The 12,179-nt window shown below is 43.2% G+C and overlaps 1 long non-coding RNA gene across 1 annotated transcript in view; it reads right to left on the bottom strand.

The window, feature by feature from the left end:
- LOC133380880 (uncharacterized) overlaps positions 1–12,179 on the bottom strand; it is a 31,512-nt gene that overhangs the window by 10,730 nt on the left and 8,603 nt on the right. The window lies entirely within an intron of this gene.

Raw genomic sequence — 12,179 nt, 5'->3', positions numbered from 1 at the left:
GTTCAGACCCCATGTGCGTATATGTGAAATTAAGATTTTTTGCTCCAATATGCATAATTTTACACTTGTTTCTATTGAATTGCATTTGCCATTTTTCCGCCCATTCACTCAGTTTGGAGAGATCTTTTTGGAGCTCTTCACAATCCCTTTTTGTTTTAACAACCCTGAACAATTTAGTGTCGTCAGCAAACTTGGCCACTTCACTGCTCACTCCTAATTCTAGGTCATTAATGAACAAGTTGAAAAGTACAGGTCCCAATACCGATCCTTGAGGGACTCCACTTTCTACAGCCCTCCATTGGGAGAACTGACCGTTTATTCCTACTCTCTGCTTTCTGCTTCTTAACCAATTCCTTATCCACAAGAGGACCTCTCCTCTTATTCCATGACTGCTAAGCTTCCTCAGAAGCCTTTGGTGAGGTACCTTGTCAAACGCTTTTTGAAAGTCTAAGTACACTATGTCCACTGGATCACCTCTATCTATATGCTTGTTGACACTCTCAAAGAATTCATGCTGGCTCTGCTTCAGCAAGGCTTGTTCTTCTATGTGCTTAGTTAATCTAGCTTTAATAATACTTTGTACCAGTTTTCCAGGGACAGAAGTTAAGCTAACTGGCCTGTAATTTCCGGGATCCCCTCTGGATCCCTTTTTGAAGATTGGCGTTACATTTGCCACTTTCCAGTCCTCAGGCACGGAGGAGGACCCGAGGGACAAGTTACATATTTTAGTTAGCAGATCAGCAATTTCACCTTTGAGTTCTTTGAGAACTCTCGGGTGGATGCCATCCGGGCCCGGTGATTTGTCAGTTTTTATATTGTCCATTAAGCCTAGAACTTCCTCTCTCGTTACCACTATTTGTCTCAGTTCCTCAGAATCCCTTCCTGCAAATGTTAGTTCAGGTTCAGGGATCTGCCCTATATCTTCCACTGTGAAGACAGATGCAAAGAATTCATTTAGCTTCTCTGCAATCTCCTTATCGTTCTTTAGGACACCTTTGACTCCCTTATCATCCAAGGGTCCAATCGCCTCCCTAAATGGTCTCCTGCTTTGAATGTATTTATAGAATTTGTTGTTGTTGGTTTTTATGTTCTTAGCAATGTGCTCCTCAAATTCTTTTTTAGCATCCCTTATTGTCTTCTTGCATTTCTTTTGCCAGAGTTTGTGTTCTTTTTTATTTTCTTCATTCGGACAAGACTTCCATTTTCTGAAGGAAGACTTTTTGCCTCTAAGAGCTTCCTTGACTTTGCTCGTTAACCATGCTGGCATCTTCTTGGCCCTGGCGGTACCTTTTCTGATCTGCGGTATGCACTCCAGTTGAGCTTCTAATATAGTGTTTTTGAACAACTTCCAAGCATTTTCAAGTGATGTGACACTCTGGACTTTGTTTTTCAGCTTTCTTTTGACCAATCCCCTCATTTTTGTGAAGTTTCCTCTTTTGAAGTCAAATGTGACCATGTTGGATTTTCTTGGCAATTGGCCAGTTACATGTATGTTTAATTTAATAGCACTGTGGTCACTGCTCCCAATCGGTTCAACAACACTTACATCTCGCACCAGGTCCCGGTCCCCACTGAGGATTAAGTCCAGGGTTGCTGTCCCTCTGGTCGGTTCCATGACCAACTGGTCTAGGGAATAGTCATTTAGAATATCTAGAAACTTTGCTTCTTTGTCATGACTGGAACACATATGCGGCCAGTCTATGTCCGGGTAGTTGAAGTCACCCATTACTACCACATTTCCTAGTTTGGATGCTTCCTCAATTTCATATCACATCTCAAGGTCTCCCTGAGCATTTTGATCAGGGGGACGATAGATCGTTCCCAGTATTAAGTCCCTCCTGGGGCACGGTATCACCACCCACAACGATTCTGTGGAGGAGTCTGCCTCTTTTGGGGTTTCGAGCTTGCTGGATTCAATGCCTTCTTTCACGTATAGAGCGACTCCGCCACCAATACGTCCTTCCCTGTCCTTCCGATATAGTTTATATCCAGGGATAACCGTATCCCACTGGTTTTCTCCATTCCACCAGGTCTCCGTTATGCTCACTATATCAATGCTCTCCTCTAAGACCAAGCACTCCAGTTCTCCCATCTTGGTTCGGAGGCTCCTAGCATTAGCGTACAGGCACTTGTAAGCAGTGTCTCTCTTCAAGTGTCTTTGGCACTTGTGGTTTGGCCTGTGGTAATTTTGCTCTTCTGAATTTATATCCTGTGCCCCTGCTCTCACAATGCCTACTTCTAGGCCTACCCATTTTAAAATTTCATCATTTCTTTGGTTTTTATCCCAGGGGGGAGGTTTATTCCGAACCGGACCTTTCTTATCTCCTGTCGGGTTTCCCCCCTCAGTTTTGACCCTCCAGATGTTTGATTGATTGGCAGGGATGACGGGAGTTGTGCTTCAACACCTCGAGGGCCACAGGCTGCCCATCCCTGTTCTAGGCCCTGGTACTGCCAAGTGTTGTCTTGTTGGCTTACAAAGTTGGGCTTTGTTAGCTTTCTCAGATGCCCTGTTTGTGTTTTCTTATTTATTATTTCCACACAATTCAGTGTGCTGGGTGCTTTATAATTCTTATTTTTTAGTTTATTCTCATGGCAGCCCTGCAAGGCAGTTAGAGTGGAAGAAAATGAGTTGCCGAAGGACAACCGGCAAGCTTTTCTATTTGAGGGAGCAATTTTAAACCTTTGCCTTTCAGTCGTACACTTGGCTAGTACCAAGGCTATGTTTACTGTACCACATTAGGTCCTCCTCCTTGGATGCAGGGCTAATGTCTTTTGTCCATTGAAGAAATCCCTGTCCATTTTCACTTGGCGTGACCTCTCAGTTTGATGGCATGCAGGATATTTCAATTTAGGAGCTTGTCTTGTGGCAATCCATGCTCTCTGTAATTGCTTCACTATCTTGGATAGTGTTTGTACTTTGTCCATGAGTCTGTGAGATTATGCTAAACTCTGCAGGTGACAAATAAACAGAAAAGCAGGCAAGGTGGAGACAGCATTTAATTTCCAAAAGGAAAGGTGTCTGAGCCCTGCAAGGTCCATCCTCTGACTTGGAAACCCTCATACCCCTGATCTTGGATGGGGCAAATTATTGCTTGACATAGGCGTTCCAGTGCCACAGGCAGCCAAATCAGAGTCACTGCCACGTACAAAAAAACCCTAAGGTACAATAAAATTACAAAAAAACAGCAGCTGCTAAGCAGACAAAAGAAATCAGATACTATTAACTGTTATCAAAGACATCAGAGAACAAATGTGTTTTTAGCAAGCACCCAAACTGTGTTAATGTAGTTTAGAGAGGAGGTAATTCCACAAAGAGATCAACACAACGAGCACTTGCCTGTAGCACTTGTGCAGAAGAGATCCCTTTGAAAATGTATCAGGGCTGCATTTTTAAGGCTACAATCCTTTACATACTTACCTGGGAGTAAGTGCCAAGAAAGGTTGTTCTATGCTGATTTTAATGCGAGGTGTTACTGCATTTTAGCTGGCTTATTTTACCTATTAGGTCCAAAAGATGTCACTTCACATGCATTTTTTTCCAGCTGCAGTGACCTAAAGTTACTGCCAAAATCATCCACTTTTAACAGTGGACAAAATGAGTCAACTATATGCACTCTGAAAAAAGGAAGTGTATATTTTACAGAAAATAGATCTAGCAATGGCTATTATCCATGATAGCTAAATGAAAACTCCCTGTGACCTCAACATATACCTTGAAGTGATATACTTCAAGTATCAGATGCAATGGTAGATGAGTAAATAGGATGGCCATCACTAGCATGCCTTGTTTGTGACATTTCAGAGGCATCTGCTTGGCTGCTGTTGGAATCAGAGAATGCTGAACTAGTTGGACCTTCCAGGTCAGATCTGACAAAGCAATATTTAGGTCAGGGTTGGAGAACCTGTGGTCCTCCAGATGTTGGACTCCAAACATGACTAATGGTGGGGGTGATGGGAGTTGTAGTCCAACATGATCTGGAAGACGACAGATTTCCAATTCAGGTTCTCATAACTTTACAGGGCCTTCAAACAAGTGACATTTCAGGACTTACATTATTACCATAGTTTTCACTTAGTAACACAGATGAACTATTTATTGCTCAAAAAATTCATGAAATATAACCTGAATCAAGAGATTGTTTGCAACACTCAATCAAATTAAAACTCCCATGTTTCAATCTGCATCTAATGAATGCATACAAGTTTCATTTATTTACATAATTGTAAGCCAGAAATAGACTGACTTAGGCTGTGAGCACACTAGTTGCCTACAATAAAGCATTTCCATTGGCCGCATCTGGAGAGGGAACGGATTGATCTGCTGATCAGTTGTGAAATCTCTTTGAAGTGAATTTTTTTTAAAAAAAATGCACTCAAGCTGCTCCCACCAGGTTTGACAGCAAAAAGGGACAGGGTTTGACTAGCATCGTGTGCTCCCGTTTTCAGAAAAGAGGTGGAGACGCAATGGAACTGGCAAAACAGTGTGTCCCTACCTTTATGCTAGGCCAGTGCAAAATTTGTTTGTTTTACCTTTTATAGCCCATCTTCCCATTAAAAAATGCCTAGGGCAGCTATTGTGAATTCGTACTGGCAGTGGAACTTGGAGATACATAATTCATTTCTGCATGCAAAATATTTTGTACACCAGTGGGCTACCGCTCTGTGAAAGGCAAGCCCAAAGTTGGGGTGTGTGGGATTTTGCCCTGACGATAATTATATTCTCAACTGCAATGCTTCACATTTTCTCCCTAAGGAGTGAATGGCTGCTATTCCATTGCATGGAAGAAAGAAAAGTCCAACACTGAGCCCCATTTTGTCTGCAGAAAATAAGGAAATTTGCTGTAAAGGTGCTTCCAGATGACCTATTTATCAAGTATTCATCCTGATGTGTCTGCAGAGTGATTAGACTATGTTGGCTATTAAGCATTCATTCTGATTTGCTTGTGGGCAGGTTAGATGATACTACCTCAAAGCAGGTGTTAACCCACTTTCCAGTGCATTTTCACATAACTTTCCTTACCACAAGAAGTCCAGTCTTTTAAGAAACTGGTTCTGTCGCTCAAGAACTCCCAATAAACTCTTAATTTTGCGACTTTTTGCTGGTATGTGATTAGATCCTACCTGAATATAGTGACAACACCTAAATCAGGACAGCCAACATGCCTTCCAGGTGCTGTTGAACTACAACTCCCATCAGCCTTAGCCAGCATGCCCAATCGTCAGGGAACCTGGGAGCTGGAATGCAACAACAGGAGGGCACATTGGCAACCCTCATTTAGAGCATATCTCTGCAGATAAAATGGGTCTATGCAGATGGGGCTCAATTTTGGTCTAAGTTACTTTTTTTTCTTGTCCACACTGGTATGTAACAAAGAGACAGGAGTCTTGCTTTCCTATATAGGTTTCCTATATAGGCATATTTGTATTATGTTGTTGTTATTACTACTGAATTAATTACTTCTACTACATTTAGTAAGAATTGTGAAAATTAGCTGTAGGCTGGTCAGATTATATCATGGTAACCCCCCTAAGGAAAAAAGAATTATATCTCCCTCTCTTTTCTACTAATCCTTCCCAGCGGCCATTGATGTCACTGTTTCCTCTATTTGCATATAAGAGGGAGGAATAATTCACAGGTGTGTATTATGAAGTGCTATTGGCTGCTCATATACTACTGTTACATCCCAAGAAGGAGCATTGTTCCAACCAGCCAATCAAAGGGCAAAGAGCTAATACCTCATTTGAATACAAGCCAGTATATAATAGCATGGGTAGAGACAATATAGTGGCATTCATCACTAAGTAGGACAGGTGAGCATTGGCACAGAAGACTGAAACAATGCCAGCTGCCCAGAGTCAGAAGGCAACCCAGGCTCAGAAGAGAATGAAGCAAAAACAGAGGAAGCAGCGACAAAAAAGGAGCAACAGAGGAAATTGGCAATGAGGAATGTAAACTACCCACCTGACGCCGTTGTGCCTAAGATGCTGCAACAGCTACGCCAAGGAAAGACATCCCTGCCAATTAAGGGGAATGGAAAGGCAGTGTTTGCACAACAATATGTCCTCACCACCCAAAATGGGCAGCAGCAGTGTTTCATCAGCAACTATATGTCCTCACAAGCCACAATGGGTCCCGCCAGCAATGTGCCTCCAATCATGTGGCCTTACAAGCCACTTGTGGCAAGATGGACACCAACTATATGTCCTCAGCAACAAGCTGCCTTCGCCAGCCACCTGTGGCAAGATGGGCAGGGACAATGTGTCCTCACTAATGCCATGCCATCACCAGCCCTCTGTGGTAGGATGGGAGGCAACGTCTGCACACTCACCCCCAAGGCTCTTCAGTATGAAGTGAACGAGTTGGTACCCAGACCATTGATACCATGCCTGTTTGCCAACAACCCAAACATATCCCCTTATTAACAGAACATCATTCCTTTTCTCCCTGGGCTGGCCTAACTGGTCTCTAAAGGGAGAAAGAAGAAAAGACGTGGCCAGCATGAAAAAAAATCCCTTCTTCTATCTGATCAAAGACCTGTTGTTGCCATCTAAGGTCCTGTGAAACTCAACATTTCACATTTATAACAATCAAGGAACAAAACAGTGACCTCCCCAAAATAGAACATTTAATGAGAAAGGCCCTGAGAAGAAAACTCAACCAACAGAATACCCTTCCTTTCATAAGAGAAAAGATTCTGCTTCCAAGAATGTTGGACTTCTCATCACCTAGATTCCATGTGACAGATTTTTCTTCAGAGGAAGGCAGAGCAACTAGTTATTAACATACTAATAAATGGGGGTTTAGAACCAACGTCTTCACTTTAGCCGTGTCTTCTGTATTTTTCCTGTCATGAACAATGTGAAATATTTGTCTCTTCAAATGTGATCTACAGTTCTAGCACCTTTTTCCTTATCTCCTGCCAAAGCACTTTGGTGACAAATACATAAACAAGGGCTATGCTTTGAACACAGAAAGTTGCATTACACAGAGCCAAATCAATGGTCTATATATTGACTACTCTGACTGAGCTCTTCAAGATGGCAGGCAGAGGGTTTTTTTCCCAGTGTTGCTGCCTGAGATTCTTTCCACAAAGCTCCCTATCAGTCTTCCGGGGGGGGGGAGTAGAGAGCCTGTGGATAAGATCTTTGGCTGTTGCAATTGTCTCTAAGGTATGGCCCTCCAGATGATGTTGGACTCTTAGCTCCAGCCAACATGGCTAATGGTCATGGATTATGGAAGCTGCAGTCAAATAACATCTGAAAGACTACAAGTTCCTCATCTTTGGGTTACAACTAAGGAATGCCATCTTTCTAATGCTGGTGGGAGAGTCCACGGCTATGGCTTCAATATAGCTGTTGCTGCTTCCTGAATAACAAACTTATAGCAATGTCTGACTAAGATGAAAACTTTCTTGTTGGGACAGTGAAACTCTAGTTGCATGTCTCACTCCCAATGCCTGTAGTAGCTTGACCGAAGTGAATACTGACTCCCAATGGACATCAGCCATAGCCTTCTTGCACTCCACAGAGACTGGGATTTGCTGTCTAGGGATTAATGCTCTTGCAGGAGGTGGAAGGAAAACAGCTTTCTGAAGCAACAAGAAATATAGATGTGGGATGGTTAAATACACATTTTTAAAAATAATCAACCTGTCTGTTTTACTAATCCTTCTCAATAGCCTTATCCCCTACAAACCCAATCACTGCACCTGATAGATACCATCCTATTAGGAGGTCTGTTGTGCACTATGCCAGAATTGGCCCTTTGGAAGGAGATGTGAAAATTGGAGGGAGAAATATCAAGATATTCAGACGATACCATACTACTAGCAGAAACCAGTAATGATTTGAAACAAATGCTGGTGAAAGTTCAAGAGGAAAGCACAAAAGCAGGACTACAGCTGAACGTCAAGAAGACTAAAGTAATGACAACAGAAGATTTATGTAACTTTAAAGCTGACAATGAGGACATTGAACTTGTCAAGGATTATCAATACCTTGGCATAGTCATCAACCAAAATGGAGACAACAGTCAAGAAATTAGAAGACAGTTAGGACTGGGGAGAGTAGCTATGAGAGAACTAGAAAAGGTCATCAAATGCAAAGATGTATCAACCTGAACACTAAAGTCAGGATGATTCAGACCATGGTGTTCCCAATCTCTATGTATGGATGTGAAAGTTGGACAGTGAAAAAAGTGGATAAGAGAAAAAACTCATTTGGAACGTGGTGTTGGAGGAGAGTTTTGCTGATACCATGGACTGTGAAAAAGACAAATAATTGGGTATTAGAATAAATTAAACCAGAACTATCACTAGACGCAAAAGTGATGAAACTGAGGTTATCATACTTTGGACACATAATGAGAAGACTTGATTCACTAGATAAGACAATAATGCTGGGGAAAACAGAAGGGAGTAGAAAAAGAGGAAGGCCAAACAAGAGATGGATTGATTCCATAAAGGAAGCCACAGACCTGAACTTACAAGTTCTGAACAGAGTGGTTTATAACAGATGCTATTGGAGGTCGGTGATTCATGGAGTCACCATAAGTCGTGATTGACTTGAAGACACTGAAGTGGAATTTTCCACTTTACTGTCATGGTGGGAGTGTGTACTGGCACGCAGAGATAAGAGTGGTGTGTGGGAAGAGTTATGAACTGTTTCAAATGTCCTGCCTGTATCTAACTGTCTGCAGGGAATTACTGCGCATCCTTTGCAGAGCACGTCACAGCTAAGAATTCTTCTGTTTGCTGTATGGGATCACATGTCATTAAAAGTCACTGGGGTATATAAGACTGTGCTGATGTCTGTTCTGGCAAACATGCTTGTGTGATCGCTGTCTCCTTACGTAAGTAATAAAAGCTAGCTTTCTGTCTGGAAGTCTTGTGTGCACTAATTTCCTGGGAAAGAATCATCTTAAAGGTGGTGTCACAAATTTCCACCACAATTTGGTGAGCCAGCCAGGAGACCAGGCACTCTGCGAGTTGCGGCGCCCAGCCCGGGACTCCCGGAACTTAACGTGCCGAGACTTCATCTGCCCAGCCTTTTACAGTGTCTGCAATTCTGTCTGTCTGATCTCCGAGGAGTTCCCCTAAGGGATCTGAGCAGCTGGACCTGTCTTTCTCTGTCATGTCTCTGGGGACGCCGGGTTTCTTCCTCCATTTTTCCTTCTTCCGTCTGGCCAGCTTGCTGTCTCAGAAGACACCGCTTCCATGGGAGCAGGCCAGTCGCTTTCCCCAGCGGGAATGCCACTGGCTTATAATAATTATGGGACAGGGCTGGGTCCCCAAAGGGTGCACCATAGTCTGTAAATTGGAGCGCTGCTGGAACGGGTATACCTATGGAAATCCGGAACTACAGTTTCCAGATGATGGGACATTTGATTTGGATAAGCTAAAATATCTTAGGGGTTTTTTGGAGACGCCTCATCCTGGCCACATGGAGGCATGGTTTTGGGGGGGTTTTTTTGGAAGGAAGACAGAAAAGTGTAAAATGAAGTCTTAGGTAGCTAGTTTGCAGGATAGTAATAAGCGCCTGAAAGAAGAAAATGTGAAGCTGAAAGAAAAAGGCCCCCTATGGAGTAACCCTATTCTCACACTAAAAATGGATGCCAGAGAACTGCTTCTGTTTCTTCTCTGAGCCTTTTCATGAAAGAGTTCAGCTCAAACAAGCAAATACGCAGGGCCACCGCTCCTGTGCTTGACTCCTGCGCGAGACCCAACCCTGAATGGCCGCGCCTGTATCCTGTTTTGACCGGTCCACTGCCCTACCCCAATCCCACCGAAGATTTATTAGACTCTTGGACCCCGTCCCAATCTAGATTGAAAATTAAAGAAAAAAAAGATGGTTTAGATTTTTGGACTCTATCCCAGCTCAAACCTAAGCAGCAATCACGGCAACTTTTCTTCCACCAAAGTAATGGCCCTACTCAGACCTGACGGGGGAATGAACAGGTGGATTTTGGAGATCCCATCTGTAATCAGCTTTGGTCCATGCTTAGAAATTTGGGAGAAAATATGGATCAATTTCACAAGCAGCCCAGTGAGGTTTTGGCAGAGGCCTTACACAGGAGATTGAAGGCACAGGCTCCTGATATGGCCCCCTCCACCTCTGCTTCTGTTTCCGCCCCCACTGCTCCTATCCAGCTTCGCTCAGAAGAGCAGAGGCAGGCCATACAAGATGTTCACAATCAAACCTAGGGCTGCCCAGTTCCTGCTGCTCCAGTTACAACTGTGTCAATGTTAGTGCCAGCTTTGTGGGGCAGAATGAATGTGGAGGCCACCACTTGGGAAATGGGAACAGTGGGCAGAAAACCAGGCTTGAGTTTTTCAGATGAATCCAGACAGCAAAAACCAGAAGTTTTTAGTGCAAATTCTGTAGCTACGGGGAGAGGCGATTCTCTCCTAACACAGGATGACATGGATTACAGTGTAAACCCTTCTTTGGCACAATAGGAGAAGGTTTCTTTAACCAAAGAAGTTGAAATTCCAGAAACAGTTGGAACCATGAACATTCTTTTCCTAATAAACAATCTCTTGCTGGCAAACAGCCTTTGGATCAAAACAAGACTCAAAGTATAGAGCTTCTAGCTTCAGGAAGAGTATATCTGGAAGCACAGTTGTATTTGGAATGTTATATGCTGGTGCTACTAACTGCTTTGTTTTGCATCTGCCGCAAGAGAAAATGAATTACCCCCTTCCGGGTTCAGTTCCTGCAGTCCTGCTTTGAAAGCGATGCTTGTTGGAGCTCCGATGACCCTTCGCCCCCCTGTTCCTCTTTCACTAGATTCAAGCCTCAGTTTTAAAAGGGAATTTTTTCTCTCTCCCCCTCCTGCCGAGGAGAGGTCTGAGCATCTGCTGATTTTGTGTGTGTGTGTGTGTGTAACTGCATGTGAGTTTCTTGCTGACCCTCCTTCTAATATTTAGAACAATAGGAGGATTCTACTGTGCGTGAGGGAGGACTGCCAAAGAAGAAGATAATATTCCTGGCTATGACACAGAAGCTAAACGTGAACATTCATCCTCATTGCCTGCAGGGAAGTCCAGCCTGAACATGTAGACTGGACACAAAAAAGAGACTGAACCCCTTGTTGATTACTATCATAGACTTTGTAAAATTTTGAAGTGTTGTGGTTGCCTTACACCTGATGATCCTACTCTAGCTGGACTAAGCATTTACAGACTGCAGCTCTGGACTGGGGCATCTGAACCACAAAATTGTTAACATGTCAGAGCAAATTTTTTCTCAACAGAAAGCTGATAAGGAGTCCCAGACAACGCAGAAGAACCAGTTAAATATTGATCTAATGATTATGCAAACTAAATCCATGGACATCATTCAGAGTCACCCTATTATTCTGTTGGTACCACTTCTGTCCCCACAGCGCTGTGCCTTGCTGAACCCTGCTTCTCTTTTGCCACTGCTTATAGATTGCTTGCTTGAAGCTGAATATTCTTCTAAAGTCTGGATATGCTGTTTGTTCCCTCTCTGAGGTTCCTGAAGCCTGTTGTCTTCCTTTCTGCTCTGCTCAATCTGCTGAATTTTTCACCCTGATGCGAGCCTGTCTTTTTGCAATAGGATGTTTTGTTAATATTTATACTGGTTCCTCTTATACCTTTAAAACTGCTCACTTTGCTGGTACTGTTTGGAGCCACCATGCCCATCGCACCAGTGCTGGCATGACGGTTTCTCATTTCCCTTTGATTCAGTCTTATCTTGCTGCCCTTCTCTCTTCCTCCTCCCTTGCAATCATGCACTGCTCTGCCCATACCAAGGGCCACCATATCGGCCTTATTGAATCTCCACGTGGAAGTAAATTCCCTGGCTCGGGTGGTGGCCCAGAACCGTATGGTTTTGGACCAACTGACATTTTTCCAAAGAGGAGTCTGTGCCCTTGTAACACCAGCTGTTACACCTATATAAATAAATCAGGGCAAGTGGAATTAAACCTGAGCACAATTCGTCAGCAAGTTCAGCATCTGCCCAGCATCAGCAGTGATCCAGGTGACATAGACATTTGGGGCTGGCTTTCAGATGTCACCAGTTGGTTAAGAGGATTACTTAAAGGTTTAGTAATTTTAGAGTATATTGTTTTAATTGCTGGTTTGTTTTTGTTGTATAATGAATTGTTTGCCAATTATTTTTGGGACAGTAGAACAAATATTGCAGAAAGGAAC

The sequence above is a fragment of the Rhineura floridana genome, chromosome 3, assembly GCF_030035675.1.
Source record: "Rhineura floridana isolate rRhiFlo1 chromosome 3, rRhiFlo1.hap2, whole genome shotgun sequence".
NCBI lineage: Eukaryota > Metazoa > Chordata > Lepidosauria > Squamata > Rhineuridae > Rhineura > Rhineura floridana.
The sequence above is the reverse complement of the archived record's forward strand: the minus strand, read 5'-3'. Positions and strand labels throughout refer to the sequence as shown.